This window comes from Camelus bactrianus, chromosome 2, assembly GCF_048773025.1.
Source record: "Camelus bactrianus isolate YW-2024 breed Bactrian camel chromosome 2, ASM4877302v1, whole genome shotgun sequence".
NCBI lineage: Eukaryota > Metazoa > Chordata > Mammalia > Artiodactyla > Camelidae > Camelus > Camelus bactrianus.
Window position 1 is genome coordinate 33,945,146 of NC_133540.1, and position 16,206 is coordinate 33,961,351.

A 16,206-nucleotide genomic window follows, 5' to 3' on the forward strand; every position below is an offset into this window, starting at 1 on the left:
GGATAAGTTTTCAGGAAATCATTTCGAATGTAAATTCTCCTTAGCCACTCTTGCAAGTAGACTCCCCACAGTCTTACAACTTTAACAATGACTCGATCTAACTTCATATCCAGAAATGGATGCTCAGGGTTTTCTTCAACATCATTTACAACTTTCAGCTCTCTTAACATTTACACACGTGAATGAAGGCACTTTGCGGGCAGAGGTGAGACCACGTGGACTGTGGAGAAGGGGACGGGCAGACCCAGCAGTGGAGGAAGAGATCAGGGCAGAGCACGTGGCCATGCGGAGGAGAAAAGCACATGTCAGCGTGGCATCCACTTACACGCGCCCTGATCAGCATCTATTTTCTACAATGCCCATCACAGAATGTTCAAAGAGAAATGAAACCCAAAGCAATGCTTCATCAAATGCTTAAGAAAAGAAAACGTGTACCTTGGTGCTACGAGTCTTTTCACACACTGCTGAATGTGGGTCCCTGATTGTCCAGAAGAAAGGGAGATTCTGAGAGTTTTTTCCTTGCAGTTGCAGTAAGATTCTGGATATTACATGCAAATTATGCTTCTCATTTTAAAGACCTTTAGAGCCTGCTGTTTTTAAACTTCTGAGGCAGACCTGGGGTTGAGCTCTCCACTCACTATTTGACCCTGGACAAGAAGATGTTCAACCCTTTAAATTTCCATTTCTCAAGCAGCTAAAAATGAAGACAGACACTTACCTCATAGGTTGGCTGAAAGAATCAAATGAGATAATGTAAGAAAGGTTCTTCACAATAATAGCACTATAAATTAATAATAATAAAAAGAAATTGGACTTTAATAATTCCAGTGTTAGAAAACATATTTTATCACTCAAAATTGCCACAGTATAACTTCTGATCAAGAATATAGCCACAGTCAAGGCGATAGCCTAGAAGCTTTGTTTGTACTTTGTTCACCATGGAATCCCCAGTGACTAACACAGTGCTCAGAACATATTACTTGCTCAGTAAATTATTGTTGAAGAATTAATGAGTGAATTGCCTAAGCTGAAAGAAACCTTCCTGTTTTATAGCGAGGCAGCATCCGTCCATGTAAAACTACTGATCAACAAGCAGGACCTAAAACAATTAGGAAGCTACGCTAGTTGTCAGAGGCTACAGTATTTCAAAGGAACATGTGATAATATCTGAGTAAATATTTAATTCTGAAAAGGATAGATGGGCTCACCAATAATTTAGAACTTTGTATCACTGTTTTAATGGGTATCATTTCTTTGGTAGGTTAAATGTGAATAAAATCCCTCTGATTTCTATTTCCAGGTCCAAAATTCAGGGCTATTAAACTCATAGGAAGAACAAAAAAAAATCTACTTTTCACATTTAGATCGTTGTGATTATCCCCAGCAGCTGACTGCTCTGCTGTCTTTGTGACACAGTGTCCTTCAGGCCTCACCAGCAAGCAGAGCCCTTGGGGGGGTGATTAGAATGTGCTGGGCCTGCCATGGGGGTTATCACAAGTTCCCTAGCGGACGCCAGGCCTCACTTCCACATTTTACCCTCATCTTGCTTCAACGTGGAGGGCTCCAATTAACTTCAAAGACCCTTCCATGTGTAGAAAAACTCTGATGAAGTGGAACAGAATCTCACAGTATGTTTGAAGTTTGTAGGAATGTTAATGAGAAGAGATCATGATTATCATTATGTTAAAAAAGAAAAAAGAAAAAAAAAGAAAGTCTCTCACTTTAGTCATATACATAACTTTTCCTTATCTGTCACAGACAAATTCACCCAAGATATGCAGGGCCAAACGAACACAGCTCAGTAAGGTATCTTCTAGATTTATTTACAGTGAAAAACACCACATGCTTGATAACCGTTCTTTAATTAGGGGAAGAGTTTGTAACTTCCCCCTTTGTTTCATAGTTAAAACACATTTGTTTTCCATTATGAATGAGTTTGTCAAAAAGCACTGAACCAGAAATTTAGCTGTAAGCAAATGTGTTTTCACCTTAGCCCAGCACTGTTTGACAAAGTATGTTGCACAGGCAATTGTACCTATTATTTCCAGAGAGTATGGATAAGTGCCCCTTCCCCTCTAACTTCCCGTAAGGAATGTCTGCCTTCTGTGAAGGGGAGTATAGAAAGGAATATAAGATCTGGGTGAGTCTGTGAAAACCTGAGAACATTGATACGAAACATACCAAACACATCCTTTAAATAGAAAATAACAGCAGGCAGGATATATATATAGGACACAATGGTTGACCCTGTATTTTGGTGCTTTTTGAAGCTACAAATAGCTCAGAACATAGACTAAGTTGCAGAGCAGTGTTCTGGTGGCTGGTGACACCAGGGAAGAACGGTCGCAGTTTAGTCCAGAAAAACCCCTGCAAAGGCTCTTCATTAAGCAGCACATCTCTCATCAGTCCATCTCCTGGAAAGAACACAGCGCAGTCTCCCTGCCTATACAAAATTCTAGAAATAATTTTTAAAAAGACTAGTGACTACGTAGTCACATTAAAAAAAAAAAAAAGAGGGAGAGAGAGAGAAATCTTAGACAATGAGAAGCACTGAGAAAACCACAGGCCAAGGCTCTACCACAGAATGGCTACAGCAAGGGAGATCTGCCCTGAACATGGCAGAAGGAGGGAGCAGAAAGAGGCTGGGAAGCAATTAACAAAGGATTCGTCGGAGAACAGCAGAGGTATCAGCCGAGCCAATTTGCTCCTAAATGCACGAACATCCCTGTAGACCGGGAAGCTGCAACAGGAGTATGAAAATGGGTTCAGCATCATTACTCTGTAAAAGTAAATTAAAATGGCAAAAGGATAGCAAATTATATCAAGTAATAGCAAGTTTAAAAGACTGAAAATACTAAATTCTAGTGGATATGCAGACCATCTGGAATGCTTATGTACTGCTGGTGTGGGCGTAAAATGTTAAAACTGCTTTATAAAACTGTTTGCCAGTTTCTTGAGCAGTAAAACATACATCTATCCTACGACCCAGCATTCGCCTCCTAGTTGTTTATTAAGAAAAATGAAAACATACGCCTACAGACAACCTTCTAAATAAATTTTCATACCAACTCTATTCATAACTGTCAAAAACTGTATGCCCAGGTGTCTATCCATGGGAGAATCGATAAACAAACTGTGGAATATTCATATAATGGAATATTACTTAGTAACAAAAAGGAACAGACTACTCAGTATTCTATGAATATTAAGTCTCAAATACAGAATACTGAGTAAAAGAAGTCAGGCACAAGAAATATATGTGGGGTATGATTCTGTTTATGATATGTTCTAAAACAGGTCAAATAGAAAATAATCAATGATAATATGAAGAAGAAGAAAGAAAGAACAATGTTCGCCTCTGCAAGGAAGACTGACTGAGAGGGGCACGATGCAACTTTCTGGGGCGATAGAAATGTTTTATATCTTGATAGGATATAGGCTTCCTTGTATGTATCAAATTTGATCCAACTATTTACTTAAGATCTGTACGCTTCACTGTAAGTAAATTATATCTTACTTAAAAAAAATAAAGGCTTGATAAATAACTTAAAATGATTCCGATCTTTTTAAAAAGGTCATTAGTGTCCTTAGGCAGAATAGTGTCTGGAATACATTAACAAAGTATTGTTTACTGCTATACTGTGGCTTCAGTGAAAGCTGAGAATACAAAGAGCTCTGAGATCATAGGATGAGTATTGCTAAAATGCTGATGGGCAGAAGTGCAGATAAGGAGATTCTTTGGAATAAGGTCTTGCCAACTCTGTCAAAGAGCAGCATGGAGTGGAAATGGAAGAAGGTAAATTTCCTCCCAAATAAACTTAGCTTGATGGAGAATTTTGTCTTGGAAGAGCCCCATGACAGTCTCCATCCTATCAGTTTTTGTACTCTCAGCCTCAAAAACATTCATCTTACATGTCTCGAGAAAGTCTGCTTTTTTCAAAGCCTAGCTTCCATGAACAACAGGACTTCTCTAGAAAAATAGGGTCTTGACTAACACTGAGGATTTCAAGGACAACCCACCTTAACAGCGATCCTGTAATATGGTCAGGCTCTCTTGGTAGGCAACTAGAGTAAGAACTCAGGTATTTCAAGTCTTGGTTCATTCAATTGTCCCCCAAGCAGTCATGTGCCAGACATTGTGTTAGATGTTCAGGATGTTGCTATACATGGTATCTAGGAACATGGGATTTAGAACAAGGAGGCTAGGGTAACTGGTTTACAAGCTGTGAACATGGGACTGGTAATCTCTATAGGCCTAGAGAATGGAGGTAGGGCCTCAAGGAATGAGATAAAATATATACATTGAAATGAATCCCAGGAGATTATGAAAGAACAAGCTTTTCCTTCTCCTATTTTTTTCCTTTCTTCTCTTATCAGTTTCCATATCCTACCACCACCCCAAGTCAACACCATCCATCACTGCACCTTCTACAGACAACTCATGCTTCTTTGTGATAAGAGTTGGGATTGGAGCTCTGATGCAGCTGTGGGGTGGAGAGTCAGGTTAGGTATTCTGATGGGGAAAGAGGAGTGATTAGGGGCAAGATTTACAAGCTGAGATACAGGATAAGGGGAAGAAATGATAATAGGTAGTGGCTGAGATGTCTCCTTTCCTCCCCTCTCCTCTCGTATTGTTACTGCCCGTATTTCCAATATTTCCCCCAAGAGTTCAGAGTAAGGCACAACAGGGACTGGACAAAAACGAGCAGTAGTATGAGCCCAGGGCAGAAACTTGAGTTATATTAGTGCAGCCAATCCTGGCCATGGGCCTATTTCAGAGGCAGAGCGGGCAGTGATCAACAGAGTTGGTGGCAAGATTGACAGGTCAGAGGAAGAGAAGGTTTGAGAGGAAGGAGTGGCAAGTAGAGATGAAGTATCACAGACATCACCACTGGGACACTATGGGGAAAGTGAGCCCTTAGCTGGGATATGTACCTGGCAATACCTGTATGTGTGTGCGATGTATGTACAAGGTGATTCTAACATAGTACTCATAGTTCAGGGTATTCTTGTGTGGGCAAGCAGCAATACATGTTTCAAATATTTTCATTTTTCTCTTTTTATACACAACAGAACAGCTCTCAGACACTGATTGGCATTAGGTCACATGGCTTGGACATGGCTTGGTATCTTTCAAAATGAGTCTATTTCTTTTGGGCTTAAGACTAAGCCAATTTTTTTTTTTTGAGTTACAGTCAGTTTACAATGCTATGTCAATTTACAGTGTAGAGCACAATTTTTCAGTTATACATGAACATACATATATTCATTGTCGCATTCTCTTTCACTGTGAGCTACCACAAGATCTTGTATATATTTCCCTGTGCTATACAGTATAATGTTATTTATCTATTCTACATATGCCTGTCAGTATGTACAAATTTCAAACTCCCAGTCTGTCCCTTATGACCTTCCTCCCCTCTGGCAACCACAAGTTTGTATTCTATGTCTATGAGTCTGTTTCTGTTTTGTATTTATGTTCTTTTTTTTTTTTTTTTAAGATTCCACATATAAGCGATCTCATATGGTATTTTTCTTTCTCTTTCTGGCTTATTTCACATAGAATGACATTCTCCAGGAACATCCATGTTGCTGCAATGGTGTTATGGCCTTGTCATTTTTTATGGCTGAATAGTATTCCATTGTATAAATATACCACCTCTTCTTTATCCAGACATCTGTTGATGGATATTTAGGCTGTTTCCATGTCTTGGCTATTGTAAATAGTGCTGCTATGAACATTGGGGTGCAGGTGTCTTTCTGAAGTAGGATTCCTTCTGGATAAATGCCCAGGAGTGGGATTACTGGGTCATATGGTAAGTCTATTCCTAGTCTTTTGAGGAATCTCCATACTGTTTTCCACAGTGGCTGCACCAAACTGCATTCCCACCAGCAGTGTAAGAGGGCTCCCTTTTCTCCACAGCCTCTCCAGCATTTGCCATTTGGGGACTTTTGAATGATGGCCATTCTGACTGGTGTGAGGTGATATCTCATTGTAGGTTTGATTTGCATTTCTCTGATAATTAGTGATACTGAGCATTTTTTCATGTGCCTATTGATCATTTGTATGTCTTCCTTGGAGAATTGCTTGTTTAGGTCTTCTGCCCATTTTTGGATTGGGTTGTTTGTTTTTTCTTATTAAGTCTTATAAGCTGCTCACATATTCTGGAGATCAAGCCTTTGTCAGTTTCCCCTTTTGCAAAAGTTTTCTCCCATTCTGTAGGTTGTTGTTTTGTCTTACTTATGGTTTCCTTTGCTGTGCAGAAGCTTGTAAGTTTAATTAGGTCCCATTTGTTTATTCTTGCTTTTATCTCTGTTCCTTGGGTAGACTGTCCTAGGAGAACATTTTTGAGATGTATGTCAGATAATGGTTTGCCTGTATTTTCTTCTAGGAGGTTTATTGTATTTGTCTTATGTTTAAGTCTTTGATCCATTTTGAGTTTATTTTTGTGTATGGTGTAAGGGGGTGTTCCACCTTCATTGTTTTACATGCTGCTGTCCAGTTTTCCCAACACCATTTGCTGAAGAGACTGTCTTTATTCCATTGTATATTCTTGCCTCCTTTGTCGAAGATTAGTTGACCAAAAGTTTGTGGGTTCATTTCTGGGTTCTCTATTCTGTTCCATTGGTCCAAGACCAAGCCAATTTTAATGGTTGAGGTTTTACAGTCAGTAGAGTTTTACCTAAATTTATTTGCAAATAAATTTTAATTTAATGAAAATCTAACTTCTAAGTGTTTTTAAACTTGGGAAATAATTCTCTTTCTCCCTCTCTCTAACTCCTCCTGTTTTTAATTTTCAACTGTCTGTAAATAATAATTACATGTATGTGTGTAGTGGACAACAGAGATAATGACCAATATTTTTTAACTCTATAGGAAAAATTTTAGACTTGTGGAGTCAGTTTTTAATAATTCTGTTTTTAACTTACATTATGTACATATCTGTATACTATCATGATCAGCATTTGCACCTACCACCATATTGTGAGTTTCCTGAGGGCAGGAACTATGCTTTATTCATCTTTCTGTGCCCAGGGCCTCACTCATTCTTGAGTGGTGTCCTGAGATGAACAATGCAAGACTTGCAATGAAAGATATACACAAAAATATTACAGAAGAAAAGAACTGTATCTACAGACAAGAGGGAAATAATGATTAGAATAACAATGAGATACCACTATATACTTACTAGAGTGGCTAAAATAAAGAATACTGGCAATACCTAGAGCTGCCATGGGGAGTATGGAACTCTCATACACTGCTGGTGAAAATGCAAAATGGTACTGTTATTCTGGTAAACAATTTGGCAGTTTCTTATAAATTCAAACATATGCTTCCAATGTGATCTAGCAATCCTATTCCCATGTACTTACCTAAAAGAAATGAAAACTTGTATGCAAACAAAGATCTACACACAAATGTTCATAGCAACTCTATTCATAACGGCTAAAATGTGGAACTGATCAAAATGTCCTTCATGGATAAACAGTGTTATGTCCAAAATGGAATACTATCCAGCAGTGAAAAACAAATCACTGACCCCCTTCAAAAACCTGGATGAAAGAGCCCATCTCAAAAGAGTACATAATGCATTATTCCATTTATATGACATTTTCAAAAAGACAAAACTATATGACAAAGAATAGATCAATGGTGCCTGGCGTTGGGTGGGGAGGAGGGTGTGACTACAAAGGTGGAGCATGAGGCAGATTTTGAGGTGATGGAACTGCTCTGTGTCCTGATGATGCTGTTGATTACACAAATTTGTACATGTGTTAAAATTCATAGATCTCTACATTGAAAATAAAGGTCAATTTTACTGCATGTTGATTTTAAAATAATATTAAACCAACAAAAATAAAATTTAAAAGACTAAGAAAATGTAAAGTGTTTATAACTAGCAGTGGAAGTATAAACTAAACACCTCCAAACTTCAACCCCTGGAGAACTGCTTTCTATGGGAAGATTACTAATCTTCATATTGTATCTCTTGCACTCACAACAAACCCAGAAATGTCCTCTGATGTGTAATTTTAAAGTTTCCTCTGGATCTGTATGTTAGTCTCTGTGAGCAGATGGCTCAGTAGTGAGCACCATTTCTTATATGCTTCCAATGGTGATCAGCCTCCTGATGAAGGCTAACCAAAGACGGGACTGGCATTATCCCACATGTCATTTTCATTGTGGTTGGTCATCTTGTGCAGATCATAGTGCTTACAGGATTTTTTTTCTTTCTTACTATGGATCTAGAATCTAGACTGTAATGTCTGCATGAATTAACATGTTTATCTTGGTGAGCCAGGTGTGGGCTTGAGCCTGCATGGTGTTTGTGGTGTGTATGCATGCACTGACTAACTAGACACAGTCATCACTCTGCACCTAAAACTGCTTTGGGACATTTTAAAGGAGCCAAGACCTGAAGTGTCAAAGCTGACGCTGCACATTCTGTCTCACTGTAGGAAGAGCCCCCCTCACCCACACCCTCCTGATGAGGCTAAGTTGTGCTCCAATTTCAGAAACTAAGAATGTTCTTCCGGGGACACTATGTCTTCAGGAGTGCTAGATAAAGGGGGAGGAGTGAACCATCAGGCAACAAAATCCCTGTGGGAGAGATGTGGATGTTCCCTGCAAGAGTTCTGGGACATTCTGAGGAAGTCTGAAAAAGGACAGGGGCTAGGAACTGGGGTCCGTCTACAATGGTACCCTTGAGAGAGGGTTAATTTTGATGGGTGTTCTTTTCTCTCGGGAAAGAGTTACTGGGCATCTTATAAACCACATGGCTTTGTTTTTCCATCCTGTGTATTAGCTTCCCTCAGCAGACCCAAGCCCTTCATTGAAGTCTGAGACCCCTTCTACATTAGCGTTGTGTGAACAGGGAGTGGGCAGTAAGGGGAACATATAGACAGCTCCACACCTACCCTTGCATGGATGCCATTAAGAGAAAGAGTGCAGGATGGCCGAGAGGTTCATGGATACAAGGTGAGCAGAGCCAGAACTATAGACAGCTGTCTGTGGCTGCCTCCAAGAGCTGCCTGGAGACACACACTCTCACTCCTAAAATATACCAAGCAGCATTTCTCAAGGGGCTGTCTACAGACTTGGGGATTTATATTTTAACTACAGATTCCTAGGCCCTACTTCAGATACACTGAATCGGAACATCTCAGGGTGGAACCCAGAAATCTGCACTTCAAAAATAGAGCTCTCAGGCAATTGTCATGCCGCAGAAGTTTTGAGATTTTATCCTCAAGGTGACTTTTGAAAAGTCAGTGGGTACGCTGACTCTTGGCCATCTCTCCCTCCTTCTCCTCTTCCTCTTTTTCCTCCTTTCTTCCCCCACCTCCTCATTATTATCATGATTATTACCACCATTGTTAACTTCACTGGAAAAATGAGAAGGGTGGGGCTTTTTCTACACCAGGCTAATTTACTTACGAGTCAAAGATTTTAAAAGAACTATGACAGTGATAAAGCCCAGGACCCTCCCTCTATCCTAATTAGGGATGAAAAATTACTGTGTTGCACGCCCCTCCGAAAGAGAACCCCATCTCTAACATTAGAGATGCTGCCACCGCGGAAGAATCACTTGCAGCCGAAGTCCGGGGGAAAGCTCTCCCCTGGGGAAGAAGGTGCATATTGGTTGTGTGAGTCCAATAAATACATCCTGTCAGCAAGAAAAGCAGTAAGAATGCAGTTCACAAGCATTTTTATGTGCAGACGTTTTCAAAAATTAAGTTTCATGCCTCAAGTACATTGTTACACTACATGAATATTTCATAATCTGGAACATTTCCCAAATATTTTGGATTGGTATTACCACTTTTTTTTTTTTAACATTGTAAAACCCTTCTTCACTCTTCTGAGTGACTCAGTATATAAACTTCAATCACATTCAGGGTAGTTTTACTACATTTTTTTAATAGGATGTTTTATGCTTTTAAAAAATGTACCCTTGGTCTTGACCAGAAAAATTAATAAAAATATGAAACAGTTGAACTCAGGCAGGAAGGAAAAGTGTATCTCTTTGAAATTCTTCATTACTCTAATATGTTGTATTTGTAAGAATATGAATCATCCATTGTGTTCAGTTCTCTTAGAAATCTAATGTGTTAGAGAAAGCTTTTCAAAATCACTTTGGAAGAAATTCTTTTTATTTTAAAATAATATCCTCATTATGTTTAAAGCCTGTTGGGTTAGAGACTATTAGTTTAGAGACATTTGTTTTACTTTAAAATTGCATCTTTATGTTAACTTTGAGACATGTATTGACTACCTCTTACTACTACTCCTTAAAAAAATACTCAGTGATGATGTTTTTCAGACAATTTAAAAAAAAAAAAACCTGCGTATATCAAAAGCCAGGCACTGAACATAAAATAACTCTTCTCATGACATCCTAACATTCTATGAATTCCCATTTTACAGATTGAAATACTGATGTTCAAAGCCAGTATTTGAAGTTAAACAACCCACTCGAGCTCTCATAACCAGTGCAGATGGATCTCAAGCTCAGATATGCATGACCCCAAATCCTTTACTCTTCCCAATGCACCAGTGACTTCTCAACTAAATAGGCTGTTCTACTGCAAATTTGCTTATATGCATCATTTTGAAACAAATTTCAAAAGTTTTAAAATAATTTGTTTTAATTTATAAGCATTACTTGATCACTATAAATGAATAAATGATGGAAATGCCACTTACTGCATTTTATGAATACCACCCTGGAGGACTGACAAATAAAAAAATACAAGTGGTCTCTTCTTTATCCTTTCTTAAGTTCTTTTTTAAAATGTCCTCTAATTTTTATAATATTTTCCATTTTTTGAAATATAAGAATGTAATTTTAACAGTTTATAAATGATTTCAGCATTAAAACTATCCCTAAAAGCAGAACTAATTTGTAAGCATATGACCTGTCTGAACATTAATTACCCTCACTCTGACTTTCTGACCTTTTGAAATTGTTTTATTGGTAATTATTGCAATGCTACTTCTAGTAACAAAAATATTGGATCTGGGGTCCATTTATTTTAACATGATTTTATCATGTATATACGTTTTTTAAATGGAGGTACTGGGGATTGAACCCAGGACTTCGTACATGCTAAGCATGCACTTTACCGTTGAGCTATATACACCCCTATCATGTGTTTTTAAATTATACTATTATTTTCGGACAATAAAGCACACACAACGTGACTTTCACAGTGGATCCCTCCCTCTGTCAGGGACCTTATGATTGACCTTTAGGAAGGAGGTCCACCTGGCTGTAACTCTTGGGTCTCAGGCTTGGAGACAGTGCAGATCCTCTCCCTACTTAATTCCTCTCCTCCTCAGCTTTCCTACTGTGTGAGCATCAAGGCAACACAGAGAAGAGCTGTAACTTGACACTTCAGAGTATCTATTCACTGCCTGAAGCCCTTTCTAGCTCTAAAAAACTTCATTGTTTCAATTTTATTTATAAATTTCTAACCATGTTTATGTATTTTTAAAATATTAAGGTTAAATAACTAAAAGGCAGCTACACAGCAAGTGAGTCAGGGAGTTGGGATTTTAACCCAAGTTTGTCCAACTACAAAGCCTGTTCATTTTGATGAGCTTCTCTGCTTTTGTGATTATTTACAGCCCTGGTTTTCTATGATTTTATGAAGTTCAGGACATATTTTGAATTTGTCCTTTTTATCTAATAAATTCCTGACATCAGCTCATTGTCTTTGATTTGTCTCTTTCTCTGAAATGCCAAGTGATGAAAAATAGTCAAGTAAAGGTTCCAGACTCACTCTTTTTTAAGCATAAAGAATAACATAATTCGCATGAGCTGAGGATAGAGAGTGGGAAAAGGTAGAAATATTAAAATTTGTTTAAAGCACCAACTGCTTTTATTTTAACCCAGCAATGTTGGGTTTTAAATCATGGTACAGCTCTTTGGTCCATTTAGGCTTTTCTTGGTCAGTTTTTTTATTATTATTTTATTTTTTTTACAAAAAAATCAAATTGATAAGTTCTGCCCAGAGGTAGGCTTTTGCCATAAGATTATTAAAAAATAATTTTTAAAAAATTTTAACTCGTTTTGTGTCTGTTTAGTTCCTTAGATTCTAAAGTTGAAGAGCTGTAAAAGCAAAATGATTTATTTCCACATGGAGGATGAATGCTTGCAACAGAAAAAACAATGTATCCCATTGAGAGATGTAACACAGGAGAGAGAGGTTATGGGGACAGCTCCGACTGAGTTGACACACTGGTGACAAGATGGTAATCAACTTCAAAATGGTGTCAGTAAACCACCTTTCTTCTGGCTGAGGCGGTCACATCCCAAACAGTATGTCTCAATAGATCTATGAATGTCATCAGTTTCATAATTTTTTTTGAACACTGTCTTCTGGGGTTCATTTCGCTTATACTATCTGTGTTTATGTCTCATTAGGTCACACAGGAAATCTGCTACTTGTTTATACTGCTGTGCCTTGGGAAAAGACGGAGACAACATCTTTTCTAAAACAATTTCACATTTTTTCTGTCTCTTATAACTCCCTAAAAATTATCTTTGTAAAGATTTTTCAAAGTTCTGTCACTTCAAAAGAATAGTCATTAACCAATTTGAAACTCTTTTTGAAAAATCCAATTGAAAGAACCAAAGCCATATTGGAGAGAGTTTCACTTAATTTTATAATAATTTTGGAAAATATTTTCATTCTACATTTTTTTTCAGGCTTGAACTACAGCAGAATTCCAACAGAAATAAAGTAAAATCAAGGACCAGAAATTTTTCTGATTCATTAGATACTTTTTAAAGCATCCTTCATCTAAGACACTGCCCTCTCTTTCTGTAATACAGATGTCTCTTTTTTCCTAATAACTTCCTGTTATCTTCCCAGTTCATTGTACTTGGCTCCAGTCATTTTATCCTATCACCAAACCTAATAAACAGCCACATTCGGCACGCGTATTCATGTTTCTCTGTGTTTATGCATTGACATCCTTTTTGCACTTTTTCTTTGTGTCTGCATTTGTCCTCTTTTCATGTGTTTTATACTCTGTGAAGAGAGGGACTTTGTCTTTCCTTCACCTTAAAAACTTCAGCTTAGACTTGTCTGTATTCGCTACATTCTTTACTGATTGATTTAAAATGAGAGAAAAAAAAAAAAAACTCCAAAAACATAAAACCCAAAAAACTCCGTATTCTTCAACTAGCAGAAGTCCAGCAAGGAAAAGGCCACCCCACTTATCACTAGCGACTTTACTATCACCTTTAATCACTTGATCACATCTTTATTTTTTTCTTGCTAGGTTAATGTTGGGGTAGTCTTCCAAGCAAGAAAGTCATAGTAACTATTACAGGTACAAGCCATTTAAAGAAAATTTAAATTAAAAGACAGAATTACATTTAGATCTCATTTAAGAATTCTAATTTCACATACACACGCATGCACATGCGCATGCGCACACACACAATGTGTAGTCAATCATGGGAGCTTATGTAACATAAATCCTGCTAAGACTCAGCTCGTTTTGTTCTCTTTAAGATGGATAATGTGTTAGCAATGTAATAGAAGGATTTTGTGCCACATAAACCAAGAATACAGAATGCAAACCATTGGACCCACAGGATAGGTTTGTTTTATCCGAGCTTGGAAGAAAAGGACCTATGAAAACAAACCAATTTGCTTCCAATCCAAATTATCAACTGGAGAGATTCTTCAACAGAATACCAGAAACAGATGTGAATGCCTTTTCTCCATGACTGCAAGCCAGTACATGATTTCTTGCCATGTTATCCCTTTATGATAAAACCTCAAGCTCCCATCCACACCAGCAGAGAGGAAAACCCCAGAAGAAATATGATACCATTTGGCCTGACTTTTTTTTTTTTCATCTTCCCTGTAGATACTGGATGCCTTACCAGGCCTCTCGATTGTGGATTTTACATGGACAGTGTTTTTAGCATATTGCCTCACTGGGACATATTTCCCTCAGTCTGCAAAAGGAACTTGAGTTTTGAAGAACTGACATATTAAGCATCTTTCCACTTTTAAAAGGGAGTGGGCTCATGTAGTAATGATGTGATGTACAAAAATGACTGGATTTTCTTTCGAGAATGATTTATTATTCTGGAGTCTGTATTTTCCAGGAAAAGCTAATGTGCTAGCTTTTGAACCTTTGGAAGTATGAGTTCAAATTTGGCCCATAGTAAGCAACAAGCAACAATGTTTGGCCTCGGCTCAAACTATTCTCTGGGTTTCTACATCATCATACCCCACACACAACTCAACACCAGTAACACAACTGGAAACATCTGCTGGACAAAAATCCCAGATTTGGGAAGAGAGGACAGCCAAATACTCTCAATAGCTCATTATTAGAAAACCAAAACTTACTGCTGATGTTCAAAAACAAAGTCAGGAAATGATTTGAGAGTCACATAGAAGCTGATCAAGAGGTTCTAGAATCCTTTATAGGAATCTGGACTTTTGTTTTTTCACTGCACTGTTTACTTACATTTACAACTATTTGCTCACTTGGGTGGGCCCCTCTCTGAAGCTAAATTTGTGGAGCCGTATCTCCTCCAAAAGCACATAGGTTGTAGGTTTCAAACTGGTGCAAAATGTCCTAGGGCCTTATGAACTTGAACACAACCACAGATGTTCTGGAATGTGGGAAAGGGTTGTGCTTTAAAACACCACAGGATAGAATGGTCACAGTTTAAAGCTACACACAATCACTCTCATGTGATTGTGTCTTGTTTTCAGCAACCCATTTCCCCCTGAATCCTCTATCCTTAAAAAAAAAAAAAATTAAGATCTTTGGGTAACAGATAGAGGATATATAAATTAAATATTAAATCTAAAATCATTTCCTGAGAGTAATTTTTAGTCTGATATTTGCCTTAGGTATGGAATTCATCCTCTTATAGCACCTTGTGAAGGTACCGTAACCTCAGCTAAGCTGCTCACAAGCATACCCACTTTACTGACTGGTATTTTATTTTGTGTTGTTTTAAAATCCAGTAACAGAGACATATTCTAGTTTATGTAATTGAGAACATTTTAAAAAAAGCAATGGTCATCTTTCTCAAGAAATTGTTCTAAATTGTTCTTAAGAAACAAGATTTGACATAAGAGCAGGTGTACATGGAGGTGTGTATAGGACCAAGGGCAAGGTGGAAGAGAGGAGAGTCCAAATGCGCCAAAGAGTTTCAACCAAAGGAATATACCTGAAACCACCTTTAATAAGTATAAAAGCAATCAGCTATGGGACTTGAGAGAGAAACTATGAACAGAGATACAGGGAGGTCATTGGGGAGAATGGTGGTAAGGGGACCTCATAAGCACTAGTATTTGCATGCCAAGTTCCTGCTGGTTAGGTTGACTGCAGAGTCAGACAACAGCATTTTCTTTTCCATGGACACAGTTTGGTTTGGAATGTGATTGTAAGCACAAAGCAAAGTCACACTGTATTATTAATACATCTTTTCCCCAGTGTGGACAAAGTAGAGAGAAACAGATACAGAGAAACTGCAGCAAATCCATCAAAGAGCCTCCCACCCAATTCCCAGCTCCCATGGCAAGCCCGAGGGTGAGACTGAGCGGGTTCAACACTGAGGCGCAACAGGCAGAGACAGAGCAGGTTGGTGATCCTAGACTAAAACTGAATAGCAGACACATGGATCCCGGCATCCCAGCAAAATCTGATCATAATATCCAAGGAATTTTAGACCTATAGGAATAGAAATTACCTAGTCTTGCCTTCGAAATTTTTACTCAAAGATACAAACTGGAGAAAAGGACAGAGCCAGCTTCAAAATCTAGTCTCCAACTCCCAGTTCAGTGCCGTTTCTCCCACCCTGTCGTGCTTGTCTGAGTTAATGGAAACTGAATGGGTCAAGGTCTCGTTTCTTAGTGGGTCAAGCCGACGGCAGTCCTGGTGAAACCTCCGGCTGGTGCAAGACTGACCCTATATGGCTCTGTGCCTGGCAGTTTCAAGTGAACGGGAGGCCCACAGCCCTAAATGTCTCATCTGCTTATTTTGGTTTCCTTTGTGTGATACTGGATCGTGCCTGTTTTCTATAGCCTTAGGAAGCTGATAAAAATTGTACTTTAAGAAAGAAAAATGTATAAAGACTGCTACATAAAGGAACAACCATTTCACAAAAAAGATTTTTCAAAAATTAGTTTGCAGATGATGAGTTTGCTAAATAATCTTGA

The 16,206-nt window shown here is 38.2% G+C and overlaps 1 long non-coding RNA gene across 1 annotated transcript in view; it reads right to left on the reverse strand.

Moving 5' to 3' along the window:
• Positions 1–8,155, reverse strand: part of LOC123616711 (uncharacterized) — a 46,255-nt gene extending 38,100 nt beyond the window's left edge. Inside the window, exon 1 of the long non-coding RNA XR_006724716.2 lies at positions 719–8,155. This is a non-coding gene — a long non-coding RNA (uncharacterized LOC123616711). The remainder of the gene's footprint in view (positions 1–718) is intronic.
• Between the last annotated feature and the right edge of the window lie 8,051 nt (positions 8,156–16,206).